This window comes from Protopterus annectens, chromosome 1.part2 (genome assembly GCF_019279795.1).
Source record: "Protopterus annectens isolate FY-2018-M chromosome 1.part2, PAN1.0, whole genome shotgun sequence".
In the NCBI taxonomy this organism is placed as follows: Eukaryota; Metazoa; Chordata; order Ceratodontiformes; family Protopteridae; genus Protopterus; species Protopterus annectens.
In genome coordinates this window covers 495,751,680-495,773,084 of record NC_056727.1, presented here as the reverse complement: position 1 = coordinate 495,773,084, position 21,405 = coordinate 495,751,680, and the positions used below count along the sequence as shown (strand labels likewise).

Sequence of the window (21,405 nt, the reverse complement as noted above, 5' to 3'; positions counted from 1 at the left end):
CAATGTAATCAAGTACAATGCCCCCTACACATTCACATATACATGTACACAGACATACACACACACACACACACACACACACACACACACACACACACACACACACACACACACACACACACACACAGACACACTCACTGAATCAAAAATTACATACTGTCCTAGAGACTCATTGATAGTGGCACCTGAAAGATTGGACACGGTACTATTTAATTTTTAAAAAAATTTTAAAAGTTTTCTCTCACGCTCACAACATGAAGAATTTAATTTCTGTCTCCCATTCACATGCCACTGCAAGTTCTTTTACTTTTCATTTGGCTGTCTCAGCAACCATCACCTGGTGAAGCCTAAGTCAATGGAGAAGGCTTTTTAATGCTTCATGAAGCATCCCAAACATGCACCGCTGAAATGTAAATTCCACCCCTGCAATGACAGGAGAACATGTAATAAGGTATGAGCACCGTATTCTTTACTGAAACATATGCATATGCATAATTGCTGGTCTGTTTTAAAAATAGCCCTGCCAAGTCACTTAATTTTTCTTTTTTTATATAAATCAAAACTCCAATGTACATGATGTTCCAAGTCCAAAAAGAGAAAAGTTGACTTAAAAATAAATAAATAAATACAAGATGAAGAACAATTTTCTGCTTTTCATTGGGGAGGTCTGCATCTAGCAGCCCAGTGCCATAAGCTGCCCCAGCCCTTGCCTCTTCAGACAATTCTGCTTACATATATCTATCTAAGGTTTGTCCCTTTCTGTATACATATATATATATATATATATATATATATACTTTTTAGAGTATGAAGGAAGCTAGGCATATGCTTTACTAGAGGCAATGACAAAACTACTGTAGATAAATATTGCAATGAAGAAAGACTAAATACACTCATCAACCTACCTGAGAAAGCCCATGCCATGGGTCTGGAAAAGTAATTTCTTCTACTAGTCAAGCTTTTGGCTCAGGAGGATCAGTGTGAGTTCTGTCCTCACCTTGGGACATTGAATGACATCTTGCCCCTTCATGGACATTAAAGGGCTCATAAGAGTTTGCCAGCTGTGTCTATATTTGCTTTGTGGAATTCTGTGGACCTAGAGAAAGCATACAAGTGCATACCCTGGGAATGTCTTGTGGGCAAAGCTGCAACAGAACAGGGTCTGAGAACAATGGCTACATGCCATTTGGTTCCTTTATTTGAGTGAGACATTTGTCAGCATTTTTGGAATTCAGTCAGATGCTTTCACGGTGGTTTTAGGACTCCTCCTAGGGTGCATCTTGTCTCACTTCCTTTGCATGATCTTCATGAACATAATATCAAGTTGCAGCTATGGCCTAAATATCCAGTATGTCAATATGAGAGTTCATCCTTGTTGTCTGCAGATGATGTTGCCATTTTAATAGCAAACTAGCTGTGATCTCTGCAGTACAAAGGAACAGCTCATTGCAAAGTGTGAAGCAGTTTGCATAAAATCAGTACCCTCAAACCAAAGGTAATGGTTTCTCCCATAAAATAGTGGATTGTTTTCTACAGACGAGCAGAAGGTAGCTTCCCGAAGTGGAGGAGTTTACGTTATCCTCAAGTCTTGTCCACAAACAAAGGTGTACAGGATTGGGACAGTGGCCAGTAGGTGTGCTTACTGGCAGCAGTACTGCAGGTGTTGTACCATCTTGTGGTGATGAATAAGAATGAGGTATATGATGATGAAGCTCTGACTGTACAAGTCAGTCTCCATTCCCATCCTAATCAATGGTCACAAGGTTTCAATGATGACCAAATGGTTGTGATAATTGATACATGGCTCACTGGGAAGATGCCCTAGGACAGATCCCAGAGCATGTTGGAAAGATTAGATCACTAGTCTCTGAACACCTCTGCATGCAGTAGGAGGAAATGGAAATTGTTGCTAAGGATAGGAAAGCCTTGTTTACTCTTTTCAGTTTACTTGCTTCTGCAGTCTTAATCAAGAAAAGTATTTTAGAAAATGGAAATATAGTGGATAGAATTGTTTGTATCTTCTGAGTTTGACAAATAAACATGGTACAATATTAGCTGAGCTGAGTTACAAGTTTTTATTAATTTTTAATAAATTATTGGTGGATTCAATGGCTGGTTGTTTCTCTTTTCCGCTGTTGTAATAGTGGTTTCTATATAAGGTACAATATTATGTCTGGGCTTTATCAAAGGCAGTCTGAACATCTTTACCAATGCTGAGGTCAACCAATCCATGTAATATTTTTTTACTAATACTAATATTATGCTAGCCAAAAGGGAAATAGGTCCTATTCACACAAGAGGGGAACAAAATTAATTCATAAAATGATGGTTTTGTCTCTAGTTTCTTTGCAGTGTGAAAATTAGTCTTGTCTGTCCTTTTTATACAAAAGTTTAAGGCTGTGAGCTGTTAAAGAGCTTTATCCAGTAGTCCTAGGTTTGATGGCTCTGTTTTTCTGCTGTATGAATCAGATGATGTCACTTAACCTTCTCCCAGGATGTCTCTTGAAACAGGTACTCTGTCAAGTGGATTTACCTTGTTAACAAATAAAATAAAATAAAACAGACATCAGTCTAAAATCAGAGGGAAGATGAAAAGGATAAATATATTTCTATAATATAGGTTAAATTGATTAATAATTAATTAAACAAATAAATAAACAAGCAAGCAGCTTATTTGTAAAATTAAGAGGATCACTATCTGTTTAGAAATAGCAACAGCTTAACATCTATAAAAGCACAGACACTTCCAATGAGCTCTGTCATTACACTGCTTGAAGGTTATGTAAGGAATGACTGAAATGACTCTACCACAACCCCTTGACAAGGTTTAATTAAAGGATAAACCACTGTTTACATTTACCTGGCATGTGCATCATTGGCAAAAACCTGTGAGGATATAAACAAATAATTGGAGAAGCATAAATTTGGCCTAAATATTAAAACAGAGGAAGCCATTCAACTCTGTAAATGTTTTCCTGAAATCTGAAAATAAAGTAAACAGTGGGGCATGGATGTGGCATATTGTAGAGCCAACGGTATTTTCCTGATGTTATCTCAAGGTTGCCCTTCCTCAATAAAGCCATGTTGGTCTAAATATAAAGCGAATGGAAGAAATGAGGTTAAACTTCTTGCAAGTAAGGAAACAAAGATTTCCTAAGCAAAGGCACACATGAACACACAAAAGCAAACTAGCAGAAATGGTTTTCTTCATTTCATAAGACTAAGTATAGAAATAAATGTTAATTTCAAGTCATTGTGTCCTGCATCACTTCATGTCTTCTGTCCACCGCTTTAGAATTATACACAGACCCTAAAGATTCACATGATATAGTAGCAAAGAGAAAAAAAAGCAGGAGGCATGAAAGGGTGGAGAGGGGAAAACAGCCAGTCAACAAGAGCAGATTAACAAATAATAAATAAATACATGTAGAAAAAGGTAGTTAGGATATCCAGATGAAGGTTAAGTACGACAACATTCATATCTTACTGGAGATACTGTCCAAAAAGTTGTGACAGTCCAAGGTCAGCAGGGCAGTACCTATGAAAGCTCAATGTATGCCTTTGAGAAACAAAGCTAGAAGATTAGCTTGTTAAAACAATCAATTGTTTAGTAAACACTGAAAAACCCTCCAGCCTCAGTGCAACAGAATTACAAGTGTTCAAAGCCTGAAAGCTGACAGGGTGCTCAGTGAGACAGAGTCATATTTTAACAGTGAGGGTGGCAATAACAAAGTACAATGAGATGTCAAAGGAAATAGGAATAATCCTAAGAATACTATGCATCTGCACATAGAAATAGAGAGACCTAGAACAGGAAGTATACCGTGATAAAGCATGTCTGAAAGAAGGTAGAGGGAGGTCAGAGGAAATGGAGATGATGCAGTTTTGGAAATTATTACATTACAAGGTACACACTCAAGTACACTACATGAACCGTATGACCTTTATCTTGTGATATATTCATACATGTTTCATGCGAGTCAATCACTGCAATAGCAAGAGTCATTTTGTGAGTCTGTAAAGCATGTTACAGATTCAGATCATTCAGTATTTTAGTAGGAATTATTTTCAAAGCCCACTTAAATATGTCTTATTCCAGGAAATTTGTATGTTTGATAATGAACGAAAGACAAGAAGATTTGTTAAGAGACTCTTTTAGGTACAAAATAGTGAAAAGCCAACCCCCTGAGCATATTACACACTGCTTTGATTTCTACCCGCTCACTATAACGTACATGCAAGATGACGGAGTTGTTCTCGACATCATTAGCTGTACTATCTATAACACTCTCCCCAGGCTTTGTGTGAACTTCCTTGGAAGTACCTCATAACCAAAGCTGCAGAATACAAAGACTAGATTCATCTGTTCCCCCATCTACCACTCAGTTTCATCTATCTAGCTACTTTTTATAATTTGAATAAATGAATATAAAGAAACAAGTTAAAACATGTATGTGGACCCTTTCACTCTTACAGACCTTATAACATGTGTACTTTATAGATCAGTGAAGCAGTTTAGTAGTCAATATTACTGCATACAATTAAGAAATGAACTATTTTGCATCTGTTCCATCCCCTGATCTTGCACCCCCACACAAAATTAGAAAAAAAGCTCTTCTTCAAACATGAAAGGCAAAAAAACAAACAAAAAATATTTCTTCTCTTAAACTGTAGCAAAATGATTGCTTCATTTGCTACAGTTTGTATCACGCACTAGTGCTACAGGTTTGACTGAAAAAAGCAAGCTTACTATAGTAAAAAAAAAATATATATATATATATATATATATATATATATATATATATATATAGATAGATATAGATATAGATATAGATATATATATGTGTGTGTGTTTTTTATTGTAGCAAACTTCTACATTTTATACTATGAACAGAGTGCTGCAGTGCTCAAGTTTGACTGGAAAAAGTGAAAAATATATTTTTTTATTCTAAATTGTTGCAGACTGCTTGCTACATTTGTAGTGAACAGTTGCTACAGTTTATACCACACTTGGGTTGCTACAATGCTCATTGCTGGACACAAATGCAATGCTGGCATTTATATCTAAATACTGGTATGCATTAAAGAGAGATGGGAATTGGCTGATCGCACCCCCTAGCATTTTGTGCCCACAGTGGCTGCCCCCTTTGCCCAACCTTATCTATACTACTTAGTGAGACAAATGGATACTACACTCAGCGAGCTTGGCAAATATATGGCAACCGCGAGCTGCTTCTTGGGAGCCAGGAAATGGTAGGTATCTAGGGCTCTCAAGTCCCTTCACCAAACCTACAATATGGTTGTTGCTTCTGTAGATGTGAATGAACTGAGGCATATACGTCCTTAGATTATGTAAAGAAAGATATGATCATGCTCTTACAATATACATCTAAGGTTGATATAAAGCTAGTTATGAGCATTCTACCTTCTCCAGCAAGTGTAACTCAGTATAAACAAAAGCTGATAGACTTCAACAACTGGCTCAGCTACAGGTGTCATTCCAGGGGGATCCAGTGTGCATCGTACTGGAAGGAGATGGTTGATTGCCCTACCTGTTTTGCCAAGGATAGCTTCCATTTTTCATCTCAGGGCTATCATACATTTGCTATTGTCTTCTCTACCCCTGTCATTCATTCTTTTAAGCAATTTAAAACTGTTCCATCTATTAATTTGGACATATCAAACTAGGACAGTAAAAAGACAGTGCTGTTCAAAGCTAGAAGCCTACATAAGAAACTGATATCCTTAGAGACTTTCCTTACCCTAATAAATCTAAACAGCTGCAGCATAACTAAAACATGTTTCCAGTGCAGCAATAACATACCTTCCCTACCAATGGTCAGTGCTCATCACATGTTCACATCCTTTATTAAGTGCAGCTCCATAACTGGTGATGGTGTTTCCATATACCTCTGCAACTCCGTTATTTCGAGACTTACATTCGAGATAATGACCACAAACTTCTTCATATTCTAGTTACTATAAATAAAACATTTACCATTTCATGGTCTATTACATATCCCCCTCTATATTACACACAACCCACAAGACCTACCTACTTAAGTTGATGTCCCTTACTACTGAACCAAACAATATTATGTTTAGGAATTTCAATTATCCACCTATTAACTGGAAGACATGCACTACTACAAATAAATATGCTTAATAATTGCTAGATTTTATTAATTTAAACTCACCAGACTATATTGTTCTCTCCCCCACAAGAGAGTCAAATATATTGGACCTGGTCATTGCAAGCATAGTACCACTATGTTCTGCACCTATAACTGGATCATCTCTAGTTAAGTCCTACCATCAAGCAGTGCTCCTTGCTATTAGAACTCAGCCCAAAATACTCAAAAATCCCACTACCATCAGAGATTTCTTCAAAGAAATTTTACTTTGATTATGTGATAAACTGATGAATTTTCAGTGTCCATCTTTCCTTGAAGACCCCACAGAAAACACTGATGCATTCATGGAGGGGCTCTATTCTCAATTCGCTATATCAGGTCTGTAAGAAATACAGAACCATGTTCAGCAATAAGCCCCCTTTTGGCAGAAGGCTAGCATATAAAAACTTTATAACATGGGAAAAAAACTCCCCTTCCATAGTTACCAACAGAAAATCCCTCACCATAAAATTAAATTCAGAAAATTTAAACAAATAGGTTCATAGGGTCATAGATTAGTACTAGGCTAACTGCCCTTCTGAGCCATTTTAAGCCTAGCCAGTTTTCCCTTGTGAGACTCAAACCCTACACCTTGTGTTTGTAAGGCAAACACCTTAACCATTAGGCCACCCTAATCTCTAGGTTTTGTGACAACCTAATTTTTCTTTTTGTAATACATTGATGATTTATTTTTTTAAACATGCTTATTAAATTATCACTTAAGGCAGAGACAAACATTTTAATATGTCTTATTCACACATTAGATATCATATATATGTTTTCTTGGTTTATAACAATTATTCACTGATACATTACATAAATTGCACACTTCCTGCCTTCTCTTAAACCTTGCTCCTCCTTCTGAACATTATTCTGTATGTCTTGTTCCCACAAATTGCATTTCTTTCTATGTAATTTGCTCCTTCATTTATTTATTTTTTTTATTTAACATTTGTTGACCGGGAAAGTCCGACTAGGTTCCACAGATCCTGTTTTCAGCAGAGGCCCGGGGAGAAATGCTCCAGATGCATGTCTTTCTAAAAATCCCACCTGAAATTATTTTTTCTCTTTTACAATACACAATACTCGAATTACTGCTGGTTTTATATTCTGATTTCCATTTTCTTGTAACTGTTTTTTTTTTGGCAGCCATTAACATAAAACTTAGTAAGGCCTTACCATGTATAGACTATTCCGATTGTGTGTTCTAGCTCAAAAGAATAATTTCCTTAGTTAAAGCCATTTGCTGTTCCAGCATTCCAGACATAATACTCTGGAGGGAATTTTCAAAATCTGCCAACTCTCTCTCTCTTCCATCACATCTGATGCATTTGCTATCTTCTTCTTCTTCTTCTTTCGGCTTTTCCCAGTTAGGGGTGACCACAGCAAATCATCTGTCTGCTCATGATTGGCAGTGGAGTTTTATGGTGTCGAGTTGCTAGCCCGGCACCCAACCTTTCACGGAAGGCACACACACACACACGCACTCACGCCTAGGGCCAAGTGAAAATTCTCTGATGTTTGCTTGGGGCTTAAAAATACCTGTGAAAACACTTCCAAACAAAAATCCCAAACCTTCTGGACTTTGTTGCATAATTTGGAGCCACACTAATGTCCTTCCATTCCTTCTTTGTAAATTGCCTTTCCCATCTCTCATCCCAATCTTTTCTAACCTCCTCTGATTGAGTCTTATAGTTTTCACACAATATTTTATCTGCCCTACTAATTATCCTCTTTTTAACAACAGCTTCTCTTCTAGAGTGAACTAAAACCTCTAGCAGAGATGGTCTTTCACTCAATATTTCCCCAGCCCTTTCTCTTTGCCTGTACTCTATCAGTCCTTAGTAGGGAAGCCAATCCTTAACCTTCAATCCAAACATCATACAGCACTATTACCTTTCCCACTCTATTTTGTGGTCCCAATACCTAGGCTCCTTTGTCAATTTTCTCCAGTAAATTCCACCCCCCACTTGCTTATTTTCTATACCCCTAATTGCAGTCATCCCTATCAGCAAAAATCTCCTTTCTTAATTCAGATGCTGGTTTAGTTTTTACAATGCTTTATTCATTTTTTATGAATATAATATTCTTTATGTTTGTTACTATTCTCCTTAAACATCTGCATCCTGAATGCTACTCTATCCTTATTTCTTAAACATACTCCCTGTTTCATCATCACCATCATTCCTTTCCACTTTAATTTATAACCTTCTGCATGTGTTACATGTATGATCCTCAACTGCATAGCTCTAAACTATTCATTTAAATCACATAATCCTAAACCACCTTGCTCTGTTCATTGTGAAAGGTTCAGATGTGCTTATTTCCAGGAATTTTCTTGACCATTTGAATTCAAATAGGTTTGTTATTCATTTTTCTAGTACTTGCATTGTCTACATACCTGTAAAATTATGTTTTTGAATATTCAGAAAACAAACTAGTACAAGCACATTACTCTTTGCTATCCCTGATCAGCTAGGTCATTTTATAGCCCCCTTCCCAAAGGTGAGTTTATAAATGCTGCAAAGTTCAGCAATATTTGACAATTCTTTTTTACATACAGCTAGTACAATTACTACCAGATATGACTGACAGGGTTATTTAAGGATGGATATAACATGGACACTAGAAGAGGAGGCTTTGGAATATTGTGGCACTGATGTTCCCTATATAGGTAACAGAAAAAAAAAAAATATATATATATATATATATATATATATATATATATATATATATATATATACCAATTTAATTAGTACATGTGTAGATAAGGAACAAGTGAGAAAGACAAAAGAACTAGAAAAAGAATATAGTCAGTTGACTTATTTTGTAATTAAAAAATCTTTCCATGGTTATGGAAGTGACACAAATAGTCAAGAAAGATTGGAATGCTGTGCTATTAGATCAGGAGTTAAGGACATTTTTTTCAGTAAATCCTATAGTGTCTTATTCAGTATGATTAAGTTTGGAGGTTAGACTTGTATCTGCTTATTTCAGGAGTAGCATGAGCAGAATAAGAGATGGAGATAAATAAAAGGGAAGCGTCCTATGTCAGAACTGTAAGGCTTATAAATATATGTCTACACATAAATGTTGTTTTGTTAATGACGTGAATTTTGAGGTAAAACAAATTTTCAACTGAAATTCTTCATTTCTGGAATATATTACTATATGGTCATGTGAACTATAGTATATTGGGAATACTGTTAGGTCACTGACAGTTAAATCTTGGAACTCATATATAACAGTAAAAAGTGAAAATTGGGCAATGAAACAGTAACATGTTTTAATATGGTGCCACCTGTGATATTTCACTGCTTAGATTTTCTATAATGAGAAATATTCAGCTTTCTGTGAAACATACTGCAGAGTATAGGCATAGTTTGTTACAATGTAGAGTATAGGTATGGTTTGTTACAATGTATGGAACCATTGCACATTTTAAGATACAATACTGCTTTCACAGAATCTTTTAACAAGTATATTCTTATGGCAGTCACTTGATTTCTAATTGAATTATTAATTGATTGGTTTATGGGAAAAGAGGGAATCTTATTTAAATATGTCTGGTACTACAATTTCTCATATTGTTTTACCTGTGAAGAACTCCAGTAGTCCATGTTAGTTAGGTTCAACAAAGTTTGGCTTTTTTACAGAATATCTGCCAGTTTGCTTTCTATCTCTTAATGGATTCAATGGAAGAAAGTTGTTTACATTGGAATTTAGTGGTTATAATGCTGAGGAAGAGAAAGGATCCAATTAAACTAGCCTCCTATAGGCCAGTTTCTAATCTTAATTATGATTGCAAGGTCATTATATCTTCACTGGTAGCCAGGTTTCCCAAATATATACATGATAGGACTGGACCAATGTGACTTTATGAGAGATTGGCACACTTTTGATAAAATCATGAAAATGCCTCCTTATTTGCAGTAAACAGATAAACAGTTGTTCTTGTTACGTTATTGCATGTCAATAAGACATTCGATAGGGTAGAGGTGCCTTTTTAAGTAGAAATGTATGGCTGTTTTGGCTATCACAGAGTGCTATCGCACTGAGCTTAGAGTTTTCTAAAGCCTGAAATACCAGTTTAAATGCATACAGGGCTTTCACAGTCCTTTTGCATTTTGGGGCTCCCAAGGCTACACTGAAAATGAGCAACATCCTGTTGGACAACCAAATAACTAAAGCATAACAAAATAAATAGACAAATCAAATTCATAAATAAATAAATAATTTCTTAGCTGAAAAGATCTTAGCCCCCTCCTTCTCTTTGTCTCTACTGGCACATATTATGTCTTGCTAGAACTAATACCTTAGACCCAAAGTAATTTCCATCCTTTGTAGTTTGGTTACTTTTTCAACCAATTGTCTTTTTCAATTTCTCCTGTTTATACAAAGTGATACTTTATTATTATTATTATTATTATTATTATTATTATTATTATTATTATTATTATTATTATTATTTCTGTTCCATTAATTGTAACTGTGGATTCTAAATCAGACATTTTGATTGTTTTTTGTTTTCATTTATCATTTTTTTTTCTTTTTATCTTCTTTTCTCTTGCAATCTTGTACAGGTTTCATTACAAAGAAAAAAAGCTTCTACCCACCATGGCAAATAAACTCACTTTCTGTACACTGTTCTATTATAACTCCTTCAGTGTCCTTTATTTTAAGAAAATCTCCTTTTATCTCTTGACCACTAAACACACCTTATCAAAACTTGTGCCAGCAGTTTGGAATTCTTTACCAAATACACTTATGTAGTATAAATGATGTGGCAGCTGGTGACTTCAAATTAAAGGGGCACTGCAGGAGACAGATAAATGGGTGGAGCCAATGGGAAGGGGTGTGACCAACTAGAAAGGGGTGGAGCTATGTTCAAAACCACAACAACTGGAACTTTAATTAAATACACTGCCCTGGGTGCCAAACTGTCATTACGAGAGTCCAATCATGACAAAATGAAGTGTAGAATAAAAAATATTTCAATGCATTGGCTACATGACAGCTTACTTTATATCTACATGAAAACACAAAGGTTGTGAGGCATGAACAAATAAATTACTTTTTAAATACATTACTGGAATGCCTGTCAAAATCAAGTATAAAAAAAACAAGCAGCACTCAACTCAAACCACTTCTCCTTGCACTGCAGTTCTAATTATAATTTATATTCAGCTTTATAAACTTACCAAGTAACACGCTGAAAGTAGCAATCTCTGTGATACTCCCACTTGTAAAAATGTTTTTTATCCAAAAAAGACCTGTTGCCTGACAACAACTATCTACTTGTTTTATGCAGAAGACATGATCAAAGTAAAAAATGAACAGCAAACAAGAAACAAACTCAAGATAAATTGCTTAAAACATTACTGCACAAGTTATGGACCACACATGATAGATTGGCATTCTGTTTAGTTTATGGGTAAAGCCTGCAAAGAAGACTGCAAGTCTCCAGCAAATGTAATGAGCTTCTGAAAATACTGTAATCTTGTCCTTTATTACAAATACTGTTGTATGCATTTCAATACCTAAGGCTTATACGTTATCTAGTTATGTAAATATTCTCTGCATGGCAGCAACAAAAAGCCTTTCAATGTTGGTAATTCTTTAACAGCATGCTTATTAAAGCTTACTTGAATCTTACAATCTCTGACTAGCTTTCCTGATTGTCATTAAAGTATTGGTACTTAAGCACAGAGCAAAAGGGCACTGTGACAGCATGCATTTTCTGAATAATAAGAAGCATAAATCAACAGTATATATTATTGCACATCATATCAAATATTTAAAAGTGACAATTAAAACTCAATTAAAAAATACAAAGTTAAAAACATATGATATGGCTTAAAATAAACCTATATAGATCCTATATGTCATATACATTATGACAACTAGTGTATAAAAAGATAAAATCAAAAAAAATCATAGGTCTGTAGATCCTGGGATCAGAGGTCTTGTGGGTGAAAAGCCACGATTTGTCTATAAGAATAAAATGAACCTCAAAAGGCTGTTATGCTATCCCAGGGCCTCTCCAACATGCCCTGATATACATATGATTTTATTTGTTCATTTCATGTCAGCTTTTTTTTCTTTCTCTCTTTCTGATTTCTAGTTCCACATTATACATCCATGGTGGGTTGTAGTTTAGGATTACGAGCAGGTGGGTAACTGTTGTCCCACTGTGTATGTATATTTGGCGTATAGCTTAGCTTGTCCAGCATTTTACCTGGAAGTATAGATATGCGTGGGAGGGACAGGATCATCAGAAAAGGGATCATATCAGAAAAGGGCGAAACACGTTAAGAAAACATATGTTAAAGACAAATTAAGTTTACATTTTAAGTAAGTTTAGAATAATTGAGATAGAGGGGATATTAGGATATGGGACATTAACAATAAGAATAAGACGGATTATGAAGGAAGCTTTATGAAATTATAAATTTGCAGATAGACCACCAGGACTCAATGGGAAGGTTCCCATCAAGCCTTGTTCTAAATTGTCAACATTGGAGAATGATGATTTTGAATCAACATACACTAGTTGTCATTTATCTTTTGACATATAGGATCTATAATGTATATGACATATAGGATCTATATAGTTTTTATTTTTTAATATTTTAATTTGTTTTTTATTTTCTTTTTTAATTTAGTTTTAATTGTTTTGAAATTTTAAATATTATTATTGATGTGCAATAATATATATTGAGTTGTTTATTATATTATTATAATAATTTAATAATTGTTGTTGTTTTAGTTTGTTTTTCAGTTTTTCCTTTGTTCCATGTTCCCATATTATATTTCTAATTATAAAATAAAAAGTTTATTATTTTTGCCTGTGATGCTTGCTATTAAGCTTAAGGCGAAAGCACTTCATTTTGGTTTTATCTTTTTAAACTTTTTTTTTTTTTTTTTGATTTATGTTACTTTCATCTGGGATTTGAGTACTTTCATCTGGGATTTTCACGGTTTTTTTATATGCGAGGAGTGGTGTGTATTTTATGTGCTGTATTGTGCGTAGTATAAAAATATGACAGAAAACCAGAACATTCTGCAAAATCAAGGACAGATGAAAAGTCACTGTCATACTTGTGTCTACCTTGGATGGGGAAATACTCTGCACACTTACACTACATAACTGTTCTTTGCCTTGCTTGGACATATCCAGAGTCACTACATGGGGGAGTGGGGTGCAACAAGCATGTCACAATTTGAAATGTCTCTGGCTGATGGTGATGGCTCTGACACTCATACCACTCAACCTCAGAGCAAGAAATCTGGACAAAGCCATAGATAGAAGTAGGACACAGGCCCAAAAATAAGGGCAATTTTTAAATATTGCTCTTATAAACTTAGATAATAGAATAGTAGTTGGTCTTGCATTAGTATGAATTTTCTGAAGGGTATGAAATCTGAAACTCAAATGTCTGCCATTATTTTCTAACTTCAGTCTTTAATGATTTGCCACTAATTTGACAGAAAACCACAATTTTATGAAAAACCAAACCAAAAGACCAAAAAAGTGATGCAAAAATATAAAATTGCTACACAATATAGCTGGGAACCTGTCAAAGAAGGAACACTTTTTTTAATATTAGTACTGTTAACTTGAGCAGCTGACAAAATAAGAGAATCTACATGCATTTCTGAAATAAAAGTAATCTATAACTCTGCTCATTACATTTATTTATAATTGTAAACCCTCCACGTTTTCTCGGAGGGATTATTAGGGGGAGAGCAACATTTTGAACCAAAATCGGGGACAGTTGAGAGGTTTGGATATTCTTCATTCTATAAAGTGATTTATTTGCACATACCTCTCAACCTCTTAATGCAGGAAATCTGGACAAGGCCAAATATATTGGGGGGACATACAAACAGTACTAAAAATTGCTCTTGTATAAACTTAAGACAGTTGATAAAATAACAGGTCTTGCTTTAGCATACATTTTCCTGAAGGTTATGATGTCTGAAACTCAATGTCTCTCATTATTTAGTGACTTCATTCCTAAATGATTTGCCAGAAAACCACAAATTTTATGAGGAACAAACCAAAAATAAGATGAAAAAATCTATTCATTTTACAAAAATCTGGACAGTTGAGAGGTATAGTTCAGTGGGGGCTGTCTTTGAGTTTGCTGCCCTTCCCCCCTCAAAAATCATGGTTGAATGGAGCCTCCCCCCGCAGCCATTCCAATTTCATATTCCTTGGTTATTTCGCCACATTTGCCATAAACACTGTAATATGCATACTGCTTTACTTCTGCGATGATTTGTATTTCATTTGAAAGTTTTATTTTGCCACAAACACTAATAGATATCTGCTAAACAAAGCAATGCAGTCTCACAATGAAAATAGACTTAGCATTAAAACGTCTCTGCCCTTGAAACTCACATTAATTGAAACAGCATTGAAATCCACATTCATAGAAAATACATTTTGCCAGTGGCAGATAAAGATTAACTCTGAGCTGTTTTCAAATCATAGGCCCCCTGCACAGGAAACATACACATGCTCTTTGATACACCTTCCTGATTGTATTAAATTATATTCCTTGTACAATACAGTACAGTTGTTACAGGGCATTTTAAATTTATTCTTTTGAACATTTTTCCAGTAAACAATGAAACAAAATGCATGCACCAATAATGACAAAACTACCCAATTCAGAACATCTCCATCATAAAAGTCTACTCAAACCTCTACAGTCCACCAGTATCAGTAAATATCCACAATCTCTGAAGAAGTAAAAGTCATCTAAATAATTCCACATTAAAGAAATCTGTAACTAATGAAGAGGTTGCTGCTAGCAAACAACTTTGTATTTCATTGTTTCATCTACAAATAAAGTGCCTGTTGCCCATGAGGAATAAATTGCCTATGTTGCATTAAAAAAATGATAAGCTAGTAATATTGCAATAGGGAATGGATGGCAAACTGATAACAGGTTTATAGTTACTAGGTATCTTTGCCAAAAAGGACTGCAGCATCCACCCCCTTTACAACACAGTACAATATCAGCAATGCATTTACCTACTGTGGGAGTAGAACCTACAGCCTTCTCCATCAAAAGCAAGTGCACTACCTGTTGTGCTATTAACAATGCAAGCAGATGCAGCATAAGCAGCACTAAACTTTTGTTCCCCTGCAGCTCTCAGCTCCTTGTAAAATCTACTTGGCACTCTGCTGTATCTCTGAACTTTGCAACATAAGAAATCTGGAAAAAGCCGAAATTTATTGGGGGGGGGGCAAAAGCCCAAAAACAAGGGACACATTTTAAACATTCATTGTATAATGTTGGAAAGTTGATAGAATAAAATGCTTTGTTACCACCATACATTTCACTGCCAAGTCTTGAACCCAGGACCCTGTGCAAAACAGTCAGAGCAATATACCACTATGCCAAATCAGTTGTTTTGTGAAAGAGTGGAAGACTGAAACTTAAATGGCTACCATTTAGTGAATTCAGTTCTCACCATAGCTGTTAAGCTCTTAGCACAAAACACCTGAACAAAGCCAATAATGGGGCAATACAGCCCCCAAACATATTCAGTGAATTCAGTTCTCGCCATAGCTCTCAACCTCTTAGCAAAAAACAACTGGACAAAGCCAGTAATGGGGGAATACAGTCCCTAAACATATTCATTGATTTTAGTTGCCACCATAGCTCTCAACCTTAGCACAAAAAACTTGGACGAAGCCAATAATGGGGGAATACAGTCCCAAAAATAGGGACAAATTTCAAATATCCATCTCATAAACTTAGAAAATTGCTAGAATAAAGTGGTATGTACTTTCTGAAGAATATAAAGTCCGAAATTCAAATGCCTGTTATTTTTATTTATTTAACATTTGTTAACCAGGAAAGTCTGACTTGGAACAAAATCCAATTTTACATTTGTTAACCAAGAAAGTCTGACTTGGAACAAAAGCCAATTTTCAGTAGAGGCCCAGGGAGAAACACTCCAGACACATGTCTTTGTAAGATGGGAGGACATGCAGACTCCACGCAAAAGGCATACAGAAACCACAGATTTTATGAGGAACAGAACAGAACAAATTTTTTTGTGTCTTTCGGCTTTTCCCGGTTAGGGGTTGCCACAGCGGAACTCCAGTCTGCTAATGATTGGCAGTTGATTTTTACATACCGGCTTGCCAGGCCTGACACACAACCTTCAATGAAGGTACGCCCATTCATGCATGTCTCCACGCAGAAGACGCTCTAGCTGAGAATCAAACCGGACAGCGTCTTACTGTGAGGCGACAACGCTACTGCAGCACCACCACCGTGGGTTATGAGGCCAAAATCTGCACATTTTTTTACAAATGGTGGTGGGTAGGGAATTCAGGCCCTTGCCACCTGCACCCAAGGTACAGGGTTCAAGTCTGAGGTATTCTCTACCCACCACCATGTGTTCTCTCTAGCCACCAGTATATAGCAACTGGGGCATTACACACACACACACCCACACACACACACACACACACACACACACACACACACACACACACACACACACACACACACACACATACACACTTCTCAGTCCCATTCAAAGCTAATGACCACACACAGTACCTGAATTCAGTGTGTTCTCTTCAGTGTTCCCATCCCATGCAAGCTTGCTCCAGTCTCCCCAGATGCAGTCCGGAGTTCTTCCATTCTATGTGGTTGACCACACAGACTTCTGGGCATCTACAGGACAGAGATACCTGAACTACTGACACAGCAGTCTGGAGTTCCTGCAGTCTTATAGCACAAGCTGTCCCTGTATAAATGATATCTTTATTTAATTATTTCTTTCTCACCTGTGTCTCTGATTTAACTCAGTGTAAATATTGTACAACTTATTCAGTATCCTCCTTCCTCCTCCTCCTCCTCTACCTCCTTTTCTTTTCTTACTCAAATAGAAATTCCATCCTTATTCCCTTACTAATACAGAGTAGCTACACCTCATTTAATACATTAGCCCTGTAACACTTAAATGTGTCAGTTGTATGACAGCATTTACTAATTCATTTAAATTTATAATTTGTGCATTTGTTACTGTAATGATATTGTAGGTCATCTGCATGGGTCTATTTTACTTTATCAAATGTCCAAATTGTCAAAACCCATATGGTCATCAATGTGGTTTATTGAACTGTTCTGACTGAGATCACAGTACAGGTGGGACCAAGGAATATGCCCTTTTCTCCACTATAGTGCAATCTCAGAATTAGTATAAATAATTAGCAGGGGGTGTGGGGGTGCAGGGGAGCTTTCTTCCCTGCAAAAAACATTGTTTGTGTTGTTTGTGGATATTGTTTGTGTCTATTTTAGTTTATCTACAAACTGAATTGTCGACAATATGGTCTCAACCATATGGGTTTCAACAATTTGGACATTCAATGAAGTAAAATAGACCCATCTGTACAGTTTGTTGCAATGCTATGTGATATTGCAAATTCTAAGCCTCTCAGAGAGATTGTCATGGAGTTTGTATCCTAATTCATTAGGTTTAAATTTCACATGATGCATAACTTTGTTAAGGATAGTTTTGTGTTTATTAAGGTTTGACAAGTTTGTCAGCACAGTTCTGGGTTTATTAAGAGCTTTAGCTGTCACTGTATACAGTGGTCAGCAATTTTATCTGCAACAGCTCAGGACTCCAAGGAATTAAACTTAGTATTGTCAGCAATTTTATCTGCAACAGCTCAGGACTCCAAGGAATTAAACTTAGTATTGGCACGAGTTACATCAAAACTAGTTTACTTGGTGGTGTTTCAGTTGTTCTGCAAGTTAAAGCTGTCTCTTCTAGAGGAGAGAAATGCACTAAGTCTGCAGTCGCTGGCAAACTTAGGACAGTATATTTTATTTGTTCTTGGGGTTAATATCATATAGAGGTTAAAAAGAAATGATCCAAGAGCTTAGGTCATTTAACGTTGCCTCTTTGTAACCACTGTATATATTTCCATCCTCACAGATACATGTTCTACTAATTAATGGATTTGCTATCCCAAAGTCTACAAATGGGTTAATACTTAGACATACTGTCAAACACTTTGGAAAATTTTACATAGATAATATCAACCAGAAGGCCAGTATTCAAGACATTAGTAAGATTAGAACAGGAGAGAACAGTATGAGGCTAAACTAATAAGACTTATAATGAGTAAGTGAATGCTGATAAGGATCTCAAGCAGTTAAGGTGCTTAAAGGCAAATATTTAAATACAATACATAGAAAGCATTTCCTGTTTACTGAGGTGAGGTTTACTGGTCTGCAGTTAGATATCACATTGTCCTCCTTTTTTCTGAACTACAGCTTGTTTCCACAATGGTGGAACATAACCAGCAACTAAAGATCTCAGGAACTAGTAGTGAGAAGGAGCTAGTGTTACCTGTTCAGACATCTTCAAAAATATACAGTGGGTCATGTCTGGGTCTAAAATGTTTGTTATCTATGCTTGTGTAACCTGCACATAATGTATTCCTGTTCATATTGTTAATGTGTGTAGGCAACTGTAAAGTACCTGAAAAGGGTACTGATTTTAACATTTTAACTCCCTTTGCCTTTCCATTTTCCAACTGACCCAAATGGTTCATGGATTACCTGTACAACAGCTTATCAAGAAAAAAAATTAAATGTGCTTCTATTACTTCCTTTCAGGAAAATTAGTAATTGTATTGCAAGTGTACCAGATTTATTTAGAATGGTTAGTTTTATTTGTTTATTGGGCTTCTTTAAATTTTATTAGCCCGTACGATATACTTCAATAGTATTTGTTAATAATTTATTTCTTCTTGTCTCTTTCCTCTATGCCAAAAGCAGAATATGGCACACAATGCACTTTATTTTATAGTCAGGCTCTACCTAATGACCACAACACAAAGCCATATGCCTGTGCATTCATAGGGATGTCCCACTGCAGAAGTTCTGGCCAAGGAGTGACATCTGCTTTCAGCTCACTCTCATACCTTATTTATTTCAGTCATTGCTTCCCATTTTTTTTTTTTTTTTTTTGAGATCTAGTAATGCAAGCTCAAGCCAATGAATAAAGCATGGAAATACACAGTAGTTATACCTACCTCTGGGTTGTTTAACCTTGGAGTTGCTTATATAAAGAAAGAGGGTTCTTGCATAGGTAATGTGAAGTCAATACATTCAAGATAAAATGTTTATGTACTTTCAAGCCCACACACTGAACTGGGCTCTTATTATCAGGCCTCAGTGGAGCAAAACTCATTGAAACACATCATAACCTCCCATACAACTTCCCATACAATATTCTTGCAATAATGAATCTTTAATAAACTACTGTTATTCTGCATATATTCAGATATCTGTTTCCCTTTTGGTACTTACTTGCCATAATATCATAATAGTTCGATGATGTGACAACTCCTCATAGAGCAATGAAGGGAAAAACAGGAGTCAAGAAAATGATTTGTCTGTTTGTTTGTTACAGGAGGCTACCATTACAATAAACTGTGATTAACTATGATATCCTGAGCCATTATATGAACATTGTTGGTGCAACAATATACTAATATGTAAGAACATTTGTGTAGCATATGGAGTGCCATGACTATATTCAGACATCAGTAAAAGATAAACTTGTTAACACGCATGAGACCTGACTGTAACAGCTCTTAGAAGGGTGCCCCTCTCCAAGCACTGTTAGAATTGAGTCTGATGCCACAGACTAACAGCAGACAGTGCCAGCTGACAAACAACAGTAGCAGAAGATAAAACAGCTTTGTTTTTGCTAGCTGTCCATGCCTGTCAACTATCACTGAGGTTGACAAATATTTTTGCTTTGTCCCTTCTAAGTCTTTTTTATTTGCTCATTACTCACTGAGTATTACAATCCATCACTCATTAATTCCAGACATTAGAGGCTCATATATCTTATTGCTCAGAAACAGCTCATTCATGTAAAACCAGTTGTTCTGGTAACTTTTGTAAGTAAATAAGAGCAATATTTAAAAACTTCCCCTGATTCTGATCCCTTGCCCCCCCCACATTATTTTTGTATATGTCCAGGATTCTTAAGCAAGGAAAAGCTAAGCCAATAAAACACTTTGCAGTCTAACATACATTTTTACTGTAAATGGTAGTACATGGAGCAGATAAAGCTCTGTGCTCTGCAAAGAATTATGACTGAGTCACAAAGCATAATGTTTAATTAAGTGCACTTGACACCGATGCCAAGTTTCGCCACTCAATTTTTGTTCTCAAGGTGAGTTTTTTGGCATATATATCTCAAACACATAATAAGCTAGTTATGATCAGAGATTGAATCATATTTCTCTACATAGTACATGGAGTACACTGACTGCATTTCAAAACTGGAAAAAAACTAACTGCTTATGCATTGATTCCATACAAGTTTCATGCATAACAGCTTTTAATGCAAAAACATGCAAAACAAATTTTATTATGCACCTTTGAAAGCTGTTATGAACCAGTCACTTTCTGAAAAATGCACAGCACCCTCCATAGAACATAGCTGGCAGAACTTTCCCACACTTAAAAGCTGCAATAACATTTGTTCTACCATACGGATAACTAAGGTATATCAGGGAGAATTGGTCAACAGGTTTTAAAGCTGTTGGCAGTAGCTAGCCAGGATTTATACTACAGCACACCAGCATGTGTATCCCTTTACACATTACAGTACATGTTTCAAGTCAGCATACTTTTTTTATTATTAGGGAAAAAACTTCTGAAAAAAATACCTATTTTGCTAAATAACACTATGGCAAATACGTTAGTGTTTTAAATGTAAATTGTTGCATATAACATTGTACAACATAACTACATTATTTGTAAACAGTGTAACCTGTAACATATATATCATATGGCAGGCTACACCCTTATATTTTGTCTGCATGAGTGACAGTGTTACGTGTATTACAGCTTTCAAGTTTGTAAAACACTTCACACTCCTACATTTATACATGACTAGAAGTATTCAAGGGCACCTAAAGCTCCATATACTACAAAGAATTATGATTGGATCTGTGACAACCCTCCACTGGACCAATAATCAAGGAGCCTCAGTCCTTACCACTGGCACCAGTGGAGGACATACATTGGGAGGATGACAGGTACACACGCAGTATTTCCAAATGCAGCTATCTCCATCAAGTGCAATTTTCCTTAAGAACACACAGAGACCACAGTCAGTCCAGGGCTGGTTTCTCACTCTTTCTCTAGATCCCCAATAAGAC

General features: G+C 35.9%; 1 long non-coding RNA gene across 1 annotated transcript in view; it reads right to left on the bottom strand.

Annotated features, from left to right (window-relative positions):
* Positions 1–2,066: 2,066 nt before the first annotated feature.
* The window catches only part of LOC122789768, a 78,910-nt gene continuing 59,571 nt past the window's right edge, over positions 2,067–21,405 (bottom strand). Inside the window, exon 4 of the long non-coding RNA XR_006362879.1 lies at positions 2,067–2,533. This is a non-coding gene — a long non-coding RNA (uncharacterized LOC122789768). The remainder of the gene's footprint in view (positions 2,534–21,405) is intronic.